The sequence below is a fragment of the Acipenser ruthenus genome, chromosome 5 (genome assembly GCF_902713425.1).
Source record: "Acipenser ruthenus chromosome 5, fAciRut3.2 maternal haplotype, whole genome shotgun sequence".
NCBI lineage: Eukaryota > Metazoa > Chordata > Actinopteri > Acipenseriformes > Acipenseridae > Acipenser > Acipenser ruthenus.
The window spans coordinates 61,699,575-61,712,764 of record NC_081193.1 but is presented as its reverse complement, the minus strand read 5'-3'; the positions used below and the strand labels follow the sequence as shown (position 1 = coordinate 61,712,764).

Here is a 13,190-nt window from a genome sequence, read left to right as displayed (position 1 = left end):
GATGCTACCTTGACTCAGATCAATTTTGACTCATTGGATAAGCTTTTGCAAGAAATGTCTAGAGAAAATCATGTTACTACAGAGAGTGTAGATGATATTGCGTGCCAATTAGGGACAGGCTTAAACACGGGTATTTGCCAAGATGATTCTTTTAGCATAAAAGTCCCGGGGAGTGATGTATTACGTGATGATCAAATGGCTCGTCCTTCTGGTTTAGAGGAACCTCATAGGGCTAGCGGTGGTGGTAGAATTGGGGGGGGAAGGTGTACAGCTTAGACATCGACCAATGTTTAATAATATTGAATTGAAGCACCCTCTTAACTTTACACACCTGTATGATTTGGATTCCTATGCTGAAGTTTTTACTGTGTTGCATGAAACGTTAGAGAATATGTTGAGTGAGGTTTCTAGAACGTTAAGACCTGCAGACATAGTGCAGCTTGAATTACGAGCAGGCTCCTTAGATATCCCAGTATATGTAAAAATGACTGGAGACAATTTTAAGTCTAGACGATTTTCTCAGTCAGATTGAGGCTCTCCTTCAAAGTCATAGTGAAATTTTGGCTGATGACTCTTTAATGTTGATTGTCCAGGTTATCAGGTGTCCTGAAGGAGGGGGTTTGAGGAGAGGTTTGCAGACCTTGATGAAAAGTGAGCTTATTAGAAAAAAAGACCAAGCATCTGATTATATGTTACAACAGAGACAATCAATTATGTTTTGCATACAGTGTTCTGAGTTTGTTATTTCCAGAATTCAGAGGTGCCTATGATAGGTGTATGGCTGAGGCTTTAAAACTACAACAGAGTGTTGGATTAAGTGAACATCAGATGGTTTCGTTTGCTGACATAGATAAATTTGAACAGGCCCTCGATGTTAAAATTGTGGTGTGGTACAGATGTCCTCAAAAGGACGTGTTCCTGAAACACCAAACAGATACTCGACCGAAAAACAAAACTGTATTTCTGTTTCTTCATGAGAATCACTTCTATGGTATAGTTAACTTGAAAGGTTTTCTGAGTGCTGCCTATCTGTGTAATTACTGTTACACAGCCTACAGTAATCGATCAGGCCATCTATGAGGGACACTGTAATGTGTGTTTTTCACCAGCCTGTAACAGCGAGACCTCTGTAAAGGTGAAATGTAACGACTGCAATCGTTATTGTCGATCACAGCTCTGTTATGATGAGCATAAGATTCTCCGAGATAAAGCCAACAGTGAAAAACAGGTTTCTATGTGTGACATTTTAAAACTTTGTACAAGGTGCTATTCTCTCTATAAATGTGACCCAACGAAGCCACAGACTCATAAATGTCTCAGTCCTTACTGTAAGATATGTAAGGCTGTGTTGTTACCTCACACTGATCATAAATGCTTCATTCAAATGCTTAAACCTAATGAACCCACAGACAAATATGTGTTTTATGATTTTGAATGTCGGCAGGAAGATGGCGTGCACATTCCTAATTATTTGTACTGCATGCACATGGGTGTTGAATCATGGTTTTGGGAGGGCGAGGACTGTGTGAAAACGTTTTTTGAGAGGTATCGCAGACCCTGTTATGCAGCCTATACGTTCTTGGCACACAACGCGAAGTCTTATGACAGTTATTTACTGATGAATTATTTAGTAACCAACGGTATTAACCCGCATATCATAGCTCAGGGTAGCAAGTTAATGTGTTTTACAGACAAGGCTTTTAAGATGCGTTACATTGAGTCCTTTAACTTTTTGCCCATGAAGTTAAGTGCCCTGCCTGCAGCTATGGGATTTGAAGCCAGAAAAGGATATTTTCCTCATTTGTTCAATACTGCTGAAAACCAGAATTACGTAGGCCCCTATCCTGAACCACGTTACTAAGGGGTTCAGCAAATGATGTCTAAAGATCGTGATGACTTTTACAAATGGTATGATTCGATTAAGAATGGTGTTTTTAATTTCAGAGACGAAATGGCGTTCTACTGCAAAAATGATGTTGAAATTTTGAAAGAGGCCTGTATCAAATTCCGTACAGAGGTTTATGCTATAGGGCAGATAGACCCCTTCCAATGTACTACCATTGCTTCACTGTGCATGGCTATGTACAGAAGTAAATTCATGCCTAAAGACACAATAGCTATAATTCCTCCCGACAATTACAGTGGCCAGCAAAAAAGCTTTTCAAATGCATCGATACAATGGTTAATGTATGTATCTGAAACTGAAAATGTTTTCATTCAACATGCTTTAAACTATGGAGAGCTTAAAATAGGACCCTTTTTCTTAGACGGGTATGCTGTGATTAATGGTAAGCGTACGGCTTTTGAATTTGCAGGGTGCTTTTTTCATGGTTGTCCCTTGTGTTATGATTCTGCCGATGTAAACCCCTTAAGCAAAGTATCATGCGGTACGATGCGTCATCACTTTGATGAAAAGATTGAAACATTGCAACAGGTTTACAGGGTGGAAGTCAGAGTTATTTGGGAACATGAATGGAACACCCTGAAAAAACAGCCGGAAGTTCACGTTTTCTGCTTCGTTCTGATTTTCCAGAACGTATCAATCCTCGTGAGGCTCTGTTTGGGGGACGTACAAATGCCATTACATTACATTATGTGGCCCAGGAAAATGAAAGGGTGGAATACTTTGATTTCACTAGCTTGTATCCGTTTGTTAACAAAACAAAAGTGTACCCTATAGACCACCCTACCATAATTTACCATAATTTTCAAGACTTGAGCCAGTACTTTGGCTTGTTCAAATTAACTGTTCTGCCTCCTAGAGGTCTTTATTTCCCCGTATTGCCTGCCTGCATCTGTGGTAAATTAATGTTTACCCTCTGCCGTTCATGCGCAGAAACACTAAACCAGACTGGGGTATGTAACCATACCTCTGGAGAAAGAGCCTTGACAGGGACATGGTGCAGTGTAGAGGTAGTCAAAGCTCTCGAAAAGGTTACAAAGTGTCTAAAATACACGAAGTTTGGCATTATCCTCAGAAATCTGACACTCTCTTTACAGGTTACATTAACAGTCATCTCAAGGGGAAACAGGAAAGTTCAGGTTATCCTGCTCATTGTACCGATGAGGAGCGTAAAGAGCGTTATATTGCTGAATATTTTCAGAAAGAGGGGGTTCAATTAGATCCTCAAAACATTAATGTTAACCCTGCTAAGAGACAAATCTCCAAACTATGTCTCAATAGTTTGTGGGGAAAACTAGCCCAGAGAACTAACCAACTCTCTACAAGCTTGGTAAAGGATCCTGACCAGTTTTTCCATTATCTCTTTTCAAAAAGATATCAGGTTTCGCATTTTTGTTTTTTAAGTGATACAGTGGCACAGGTTCAGTGGCGTTACGCTTCTGATACCTATACTCCCACAGGTAATGTAAACGTATTAATAGTGGCGTTTACAACCGCTTACGCCCGGCTAGAGCTCTATAACCTCTTGGATCATCTGCAGGATCGATGTCTGTATCATGATACAGACTCTGTAATCTTTGTCAGCAGGCCCCAGGCTTGGCGTCCAAAACTAGGCGATTATCTTGGTGATTTAACTAGCGAGTTGAAGCCGGGGGAATACATTACAGAGTTTGTGTCAGGGGGACCTAAAACGTATGGATACGTCACAAACAACGGAAACACATGTCTCAAAGTAAAGGGTATTACCCTAAACTATGAGAATTCCAAATTAATTAACCTCGCTTCATTAAAAGACCTTGTACAAAACTTTGTGAATCATGATAGAAGCACCCCTGCAGAGCATATCATGATTCGAGGCTCCCAGATTCATCGTAATAAAAAAGAATTTCAATTGGAAAACAAACCACTCCTGAAAACTTTTCAAATAGTCTACAATAAGAGAGTCTTGCTGTCTGATTACACATCTCTTCCTTATGGCTACTGAAGATGGTTTTGATATTAGACTAACCGTAGCTTTTGCGGCTATAATATCCGGACCCTCCAATTCAGGCAAAAGTTATTTTGTGAAACAGCTTTTAGAAAACTTGCAACAGATCTTGTCCCAAAACCCTGAGAATATCATATGGTGTTATAGCTGTTGGCAGCCATTATACAATGAATTGGCACTTGAATTTAAAAATGTAAAATTTATTGAAGACATACCGGCTTCATTATCCGATGATAATTTACTGCCTCCTAACAAAATCAATTTAATCATTATAGATGACTTGATGGAGTTGGCTAGCGAAAATGATGAAATACAGAAAGCTTTTACAAAATACGTTCATCATAGGAATTTATGCATCCTGTATTTGGTTCAAAATTTGTTTTTTCAAGGAAAAATGAGCCGTACCATAAACTTGAATGCCAATTACATTATTCTGTTTAAAAACCCTCGAGATAAACTTCAAATCAACACGCTAGCCCAACAGATGTACCCTGGTAACTCCAAGTTTTTCTTAGAAGCATTTGAAGATGCAACAAAAAAACCCTGTGGTTATCTTTTAATAGACTTAAAAGCCCAAACCCCCGAAGCATACCGTCTAAGAACTGGTTTATTTACTCCTGATTGGCCAGTTGCTTATATCACGAGAAATACCAAGACAAAACACTTATAAGCGGCCTGTTATAGCGCTAAAACTTTTATTTATCCAGGCTCATCAACAACGCAGCATGTCGGCTAGAATAAAACGTAACCTCCATCTCTTAAAGAGCATAGTTTGTGGCTCTGCTGATCAGAGAAGAGCAGTTTTACGAGACACTTCAGACGATTTTATCAAATCTATTGTAGAAATTGCCTTAAACGCCTTAAAGGGTCACATCCCCTTAACTTCGAGTCAGTTAAACACTCTCAAAAAGCAGCGACGTGTTATAAAGAGTCTATGTAATAAGAACCATTCAATTAAAAAGAAGAAAAAAACTGTGAATCAGAGTGGTGGTTTTATTGGTGCTTTAATAAGGATAGCATTGCCTTTTTATCAGGACTCAACGCCTCAAAGTTAATTTGTAAAAATGACTCACTCCTAGAAAATGTTTCTGATACCACAACATCAACTCGATAGACTTCGACAGCCTGAGCCACAGCACCCCGAACCTATTAAAAAAGCAGTTGAAAGCAGACTTGACTCTGAAATGAAAAGCATTCTACTTAGAACTGACATCAGTGACCATGAGAAAGTTAAGCTATACACAAGCTCCTTACAGAGATATCTAGCCTTGATTAAACAGAGTGAAAAAGAGCTTAATACCCTGACTTTGATTACACCCCCCTCTGAGGAAATGGCACAACCTGCTGCAGAATCTAAATCTAAGGTAGTGACTTATGTTATGAGTAGCGTCCCCTCCAGATCTAAGAAAAATGCTAATTTTATTTTAAACGCAATGTCTCAGAATGCTTTGGTTACCTCATGGAATGATCAAGGGGAATTCATTCTTAGGGGCAAGAACATTAGAGGGTCGCATATGGTTGATTTAATCAGGGCTGAAATGGGGCATACCCATATCCCTGAACATAGGCTACCTGTAGGATGGGCTGAATTCATCAAAGGTTTGTCTGTGATAAATCTCCCCTATTCTACAGTACCTAATTCTCAAACATGACAACACATAGAAGCCTATAAAAATTCACCCTTAGAGACCCCTATGAATAAGAAGCAGAAAAAAAGACAACAATTATGGGAAACTTATTAAGATGTTACTGTTTTTATTGAGTTTCACACATATCTTTACATTTTGTTGTATATTCATGCAAATGGTGTATAAACAATGTCTGATATATATGTCTGTAAGTCTTTACAACAATAAAAATATTTATTCAGCATATACATTGTCATAAGTTTTTTTCAAGACTAACATTCATAACATTTTTTAAAATCATGGTGAGTCTTGACACACTGCACGCATGAAAATATATTTATACAGTTCTGTTTTTTAGGGTTAGACATACAATGTATAAATTGGGACACCATTAGATCATTTTTGTTTAAATCAGGGCTGTAGAGAGCCATAACCTCAGGGTAAGTAAGTCCTTTGGCTCTATGATGTAAGAAGAAAACACAGTGATGGCCACAGGTAGTGGTCATAAGACCTTGTAGAGGCTGATTATTGTACACTGTTTGTTTAGCGTTGTTGTCTAAAAAGTTTGAGATAGTCTTAGGAAAATAAATAAAATCTGGAGGGTTACCATAAGAATAAAAAAACTCTCCCTGTCCCTCTTCTTTTAGATAAATCCCCAGTCAGTGTTCTCCAGGATAATTTTGGGGGTCTGTGTTGACAATGAGTATCGCCAGAAGTTTTTTTATTTTTCTTTTAGGTAGTTGATCACAAGCTAGAACCCCATAAAAATACTTTGCAGTCAAAGGGTTGCTGGATAGCAGCGCTGTAAGCTGGGTGTTATTCATTTTTAAAAAGGATCAAAGTTGTATCAAACTTTTCAGTAATCAAAGAGAACAGCTCTTTGGTGGGAAACCTCAATCACGTTCTCGAAAACCACATAAACAATCATATTCACAGTCTCTGGCAGAGCATTGGCAAAACACATTTCAAGACGGATATTACCATTTTTTACTAAGGAAAAATGATCTCCACATTCTTGGTCAGGGGTCAAATCAAAGAGCGCATAGCCTCTAATAATGTCTGACCGATCAATTATCAGCGGCTTGTCTTTGAGATGTCTACCCGTGGCTTGTATTAGACTGTAATATTCCCGGACGGGGTTGTGTCTTGCTGTATAGTGGGGTTGTAAAGGTTTTGAGGGGACTTGTTCACCATCGACGTACATCGCTATAAAGTTCCCGGCAAAGTGTTTAAAGTTAAAAGGGTTTTTAGCGTCTGTTAAACCAATAACCACAAACTTTGGTAACTGCCCCAGAAACAAATTCTCCTGATTACATACCCGACTCCCTCTATGAACACTAAAACCTTTCATAGCCACTCTATCAATAGGATATTTGGCATTAGAGGTCATCAAGGCCTGAGCGTGAGCAATTCTAACCTCCAGGGCTACTTTTACTTTTTTAATATAGAGAGAGGCTTCTAAAATTTTAAGTTTGAACTCTTCTGCGGTATCAGACATTAAACAAAAAGTGTCACTGGCCCTCACCATTTTAATTTTCAGGTCAATACCATTCAGCATGAGTTTCTCTTGAAAAAATATATCCGCATGATGGGGGCCCAAAAGTTCAACGGTATGACTCATTCTGGTAAAAGCATGCCGTTTAACTAAACCTTCATTAACCCCTGCAGGATCAGTCTCATCCATGTGTCCTGGGGTATCTTTGTAAAACAAGCCGGCTGTGAATTGAGATTCTAGGGTGTCCTTACTAAAGTTTAGCATTGCTTCTATAATGCTACAGTAAGGATAAGTATTACTGCTTTGACTAATTAGGCGGTTTCCTAAAGTTACATCCACTTGTGAAAACATGGTAGCTACAGGGTAATTGATAATACCAACTATACTGCCTCCAACTAAATCAGCGCCTTCAGCCCTAGTAATTTTGCATGAAAGTCTTAAAAGAGTATTATTCAAATCAAGATAATCATCCCCATTTCCCGCTATGTAAAATTCGAGCGGAGCTGTGTCAGACAAGGCAGATAGGGGGGGGCACTTCCACATATAGGTTTTTTTCAATACTTGTTTGAGTATAGGGGGTAGTAAACAGATCCAATTCTGATTTCACACATTCTTGAGACATATGATGTACCAGAGTCATGATTTAAAAGATGTTTCTGTTTTTCTTTGTTCGGGGAGTCTTTGGTTTCTTGCTCCTTCTCCGGTTACCGCTACTAACTGACCTGAATGTAGAGGGTTTAGCCTTTTTGTGATGATGATAGCGAGATCCCGGGGGTTTGCTACGTTTTCTCTTGTATCCTCTGGACATCACCATCAATCCCACCCCTGACTGGCTCTTGTTGTGGCTATGAGGGTTATGACTTGTTAGAACATTTGACACTACGTCACTAACAATATTTTTAGCTGCTGATTTAAAATGAGGTTTGACTATTTCAAAACCCCTTCTAAGTAACGGTAAAGCTTTTCTGAAAAGACTTCTAAAATACCCCCTATATCCAGAAACTCCAGGCAAACCATTACCAGCTTGATTTTTGTAATAATTAATATAAGGATTGACATATCCATTAGGTCCCATTTTTCAATTAGGTGTAAAAAAGAGGCTTTACAAGTCGGAAATGCAACTTCACTACAACCTTTCCAAAACGGAATGGCACTAACTTGTTTTGATCCGTCTTAATTTGTATAGTTAACGTGTTGAAGGTGGCCTTGCTGAGTGGTACGTAATGAGGTCTGTCGTAAGTTACCGTGATTATATCGTTGTTTTTGCCTTTAATAGGGACACACCTTAGAAGAGGCACATAACTATCTCCAACGGCTTGATGTGTAATGATATCTGTATAGACATACATGGTATAAAAACCCGCTCGGATATCAGCAGGGTAGAGGGTTCTCAAATGAGCACTATACAGTTTAGCCTCAATAGGACCCAATAGTCTAATAGTGTCACCTTTTATAGTCTCACGAAATCCCAACATTTGTCCGAGTTGTTCTTTGGCAAAAATCATATATAGAGTCGTACTTTTTATATAAATGCGCCTTTCTATAGTTTTATAGACTAATTTCAAATCATTTTTATATTGTTCATCGGGATCCTTGTCACCTTTCTGATCTAGTCCTTTTCCGAGCATGACATCGTTCATGCTCGTTATTACATCTGAAGGGTCTCATAATATCCTTTTGGTATTGTATAATCCCATTTTATCGCCCTTTCTATATCATAAGTAATAAAAGTGCTGTCCTTAAGGTTTATATTATCCCAGGTATGGGGATACTGAATCTCTGCTAAGCAAACTTCCAATTTTCCCGGTAGATTCATTGTTTTAACCAATTTGGTAGTAAAATTGGATATTGCGTTTTTAGGGAAAACATCCTGTGATGCGTTACTAGACAGAGTCACATAAAAAGAGTCTTGAGACATCTTGATTAATGTTTTAAGGGTAATTAAATACACCCCGGACTTGTTAACTCTTTAGATCCACCACCTGATGCCCAGCGACCCAACTGTTGAATTTTTCCGGTCAACCGGCCCTTTTTATGAGATATGACTTTTTGCCATTTTCCTTTTTCTCAGCAACTATCTTTATCCTAAACAATCTATCAGTCTTGACATTTATTTCCTGCAATTCTGGTTCATAAAAGGTGCCCATTATAGGCTCTCCATCATAATCACCTAGTTTATACACCGGTGGAAATCTTGGTATACATTCTGTAATAGTAAATATCTCTGCCGTAAACGTCTGTTCATAGCCTTTTATAAAGGGAGCTCTTAACTTTGAAATTCTTACGTGGTCACCGACTGCAAACTTAAACTTTATATGTTTGGGGTTTTTCTTCTCAGAGTATAAAGTTTTAAACACATGAATTATCTTCATTAACTTCTGAAGGTTTCATTTGAATACTACGGTGAAAGGAGTTGTTATAAGCCTGAACCATTTCTTGTAGTTTATCCATATACCTGTGCATGTTAAAAGCGGTGAAATATTTCCACATTTTTGTTTTCCGAGTCCTGTTGTATCTCTCAATAATAGAGGCTTTTAGTTCAATTCCCCGTGGTAAAATGTAGAATATTATGTTTTTTTAGCATGTGCTGAAATGCTTTGTTTAGAAATTCTGTCGCTTTATCAGTTTGTAGTTTTTTAGGTTTCCTACCCTTACTGAGTATCCTTTTGAAAGCCTCTGTTACCGTCTTAGATGACTTCTTTTTCAAAGGTATTACCCATGCATATTTGGATAAGATATCTATACATGTTAACATGTACTTGTAACCTCCATTTTCTTTTGACAAGCTAGACATGTCCACTAAATCCGTTTGCCACTGTGTATCGATATTAGATACAAATACGGTGTTTCTTTTAAAGTTTATTTTAGAGGGCTTATGCAAAGTATAGGAGTCTTGCTCTGATAAAAAGTCTGTTAAGACCCTCTCAGAGACTTTAGGCCCATCAACCCCCAGAGCCCTTTGAAGAGTCTGTAAACCCCCAAAACCCCCAGGATTTGAAGGATCGTAGTATATTTTTTTCAGACGCTGTGTCATCTTTAACCAAAATAACACAACTGTGACAAATATGTAGTTCAAAAAGTTTTTATTCAAAGTTTATCAAGAAGATTAGGACATTTTAGAAGACATATAAAGTTTTTACACAAACATTCATGATTAGTCACTAAGTAATCCACGACATTATGCACAACTTTTGAGATATCTGCATCTCTTAAAAACCTTGCCAGGTTATAAAAACAGACATCAGTCACATAAGCATACAAAACAATGATATGTGTACATTTGCAGTCTTCTATTTCATCAAACATTTTAGGTAATATATTCATTAAAATGCATTTAAGGGGTTATAGTGTTTTACAAGTGTATCTACCAACTCTAACCATTCTTGAGCATCAACATCAGTTACACTTTTTAAATTGTTGAACATGTTTACATTTACGGGGATCTGATTTTGAAAGAGTCTCTTACAATCCACTTTCTCCACTATTAACTCAAACAGCAGCCCCTCCATGGTTTTCCTCAGTATTGCTGGAGTCTGGACGTTCCCCATTTACAAAGGCCCCTGTTCCGTAATATGCTAAAGGCGCTTGGGGTTTCGTAAAACTGCGATGGTAATAAGCTTTGGTTAGTTTGTTAACAATGTCCCGGGTCTTGTCATCCAGGGTTTCTTGTAGATGGTGCAGTTTACATCTAATGTAGGGTTCTGGTCTTAGCTCTGTTAAAATATCTTCCACCAGTTTCTGAAGTTTTGTCAAAGTTGGATGGAAATTGAAACAAGCAAGAACTTTAGCCACCAGAAGCTTCATCCACGGGATGTGTATTTTTTCTAGTATTTCTTCAAAATGTTGGTCAAAATAATCGGGGTCCGCTTCATAAAGGCAGCTGTGTCTGGCTCGGGTGGTCAATTTCGCAACCGCGGCAATTTTTGATCACTTCCAATAGAGAAGCCAGGAGACCCCTAGAGATCTTTAATACTTTTTCAAAAGAGATGACTAAAGAGCCGTCGACGTCGTCAGACTCTGCAGGGTTGAGAAGGGGGACATTTTCAAAGTCTTTTATAAGCTGTGTCATTTCTTTACTGGTCCAATCCATCTCAAGATCGCAAGGTTCAAGAACCGCATTTTCAGAGAAGTATCTAAAGTTTGCAGAAGACATGGCTGCAGACTCCTTCAATCAAAAGGGCATGTGGGGTCCCCCTTTAGTAGGCTCCCAAAGATTAGGTGGCAGCCTATGAGGGTTGATGACGCCTCTGGACCCGTGGGGTGTCCTTTGAGACGACCTAACAGAGATCCATGAATGGGTGGTCCATGAGGAGCCGCCCATCGGGGCGTTTTCTGAGTTACCCTAAAACATCCGCCCCTCTCTCTCATTGATGTTTGTTTTCAGCTCAGTCCACAGAGGAGTTTGTATAGTACACAACAGATCCTTGGGACAGATGCTTGAAAGCTCCTTGCTTGGACTCTCTCTTGAACCTTTTTTTACATTCCGTGGTTTCTTTAGCCTCTGAGGGAGGGCTAATGTGCATTTTTTTAAAGGCTTTTATAAGTTCAGACATTTGCTGATCCTCAAGATGCACTTTCTCAGAGCAGGAACTAACACAGGTATGAGCCATCTTGTGTAACACTCTAATAAACTGCACAAAATATTTTTCTCCTTTTATGAGGTCTGAAAACATGCCCAGACTTGTCCCTTTTAAAAAAACAAAAACAAAAAACAAAAACCCCTCGTAGTCACGATCAGTTCAACCTTTTGCTCAAACACCTAAACACCTTGATTCTCTGAAACCCCGGTAAGCTTAATACTTATTTTTTTATTTATTAACGTTTTAAGAAAAACTGTTGTGGCCGAGTGGTTAAGGCGATGGACTTAAGATCCATTTGACTCAATTGTCTGCGTGGGTTCGATTCCTACCAACAGTAATTATTTTATTTCAAACTCTTTTACATTTATAAATATTTAATGTTTATATGCACTTGTGAAATATATATATATATATATATATATATATATATATATATATACCATTCCTATATAAAATCCACGCCCCCTCATTATATATTCATAAATTCATAAATCCACGCTCCCACATTATATATTCATAAATTCATACACATAAGGTCATAAAGGTCAAAAGGGTCATAAATTAGACTTTTGACATAAGCTATAGTAATATTACTACTCAAAGTAAGAAATCCACTGCGCGTTGCATTTTAAAATACGCGTTGTGAAACAGTCACGTGATGAGAATGCTATCCTTTCATTTGCACTTTCACAACATGTTGCCAAAATTCCTTACGTGTTGCGTCAATACGTTTATGGCCCTGATGGCTTGCCATAAACATGTACTAACAGCACATGTTTTTGACCCAGATGGCCTTTTATGGCAAGCCATCGCGGCCACAAACCAATGAGAACCGGTATTTATCAATGCGTAAAGACTGCAATTAGACTACGCATCCTAAAAACAATGGTAAACACCAAAAGGGCCATAATGTTAAAACCAGACACGTAATGAAATGTATGCTTTGCGACGCATAAACAGCCAATGGGGGGGAATGTATCGTTTATGGGGCGTAATGAGTCATGCAACAGCCAATCAAGGCTTTTTTTACTTTGTAGGTAGATAAGGTCATGAACTCGTCTCATGCATAAAAAAGGCCTAATTTACAAATGAATTCATGATATTGCAACCTAAATAACCTTTATTTTTTAATAGCTCATTGGCATAAGTTACAACATTATTTTCGTTAACTGTTTAGATTTTAATGTTCAAATGGCAGTGCTGAACAATTATAATTTTTTGTAAATTGACTTAATTAGCTATTCCATAATTTAAAATAATCTGGATTAGAAAGATTAATCTGCTTGTAATATTCTTACAAAAAAGGAATCATGAAATTAAAAAAAAAACTTTTAATCTTCAAGACAATATTCAAACTCCAGGAATATCACTACACTAGGTTACTATTTAAAGCAACAGAGTTTGGATGTGACCAATCTCACTTAGAATGTGCATGATTTCCATTACACGAGAGTAGATGTTAAAACTTCATGCTGATTTGAACTTGGCTCTCGCAAAGATAAGCACTGACTAAGACGTAGCTTTACAGTAAACTAATGTGATCCATCTGTGTCTCCATCCATTTGCGCTTCCTTCCATATGATGATGTAGATATCCT

General features: G+C 38.1%; 1 non-coding gene across 1 annotated transcript; it reads left to right on the top strand.

The window, feature by feature from the left end:
* The first annotated feature begins 11,845 nt into the window (after positions 1 to 11,845).
* On the top strand, positions 11,846 to 11,930 carry trnal-uaa (transfer RNA leucine (anticodon UAA)). The gene has a single exon. It is a non-coding gene; the product is annotated as a tRNA-Leu (tRNA).
* The last annotated feature ends 1,260 nt before the right edge of the window (positions 11,931 to 13,190 follow it).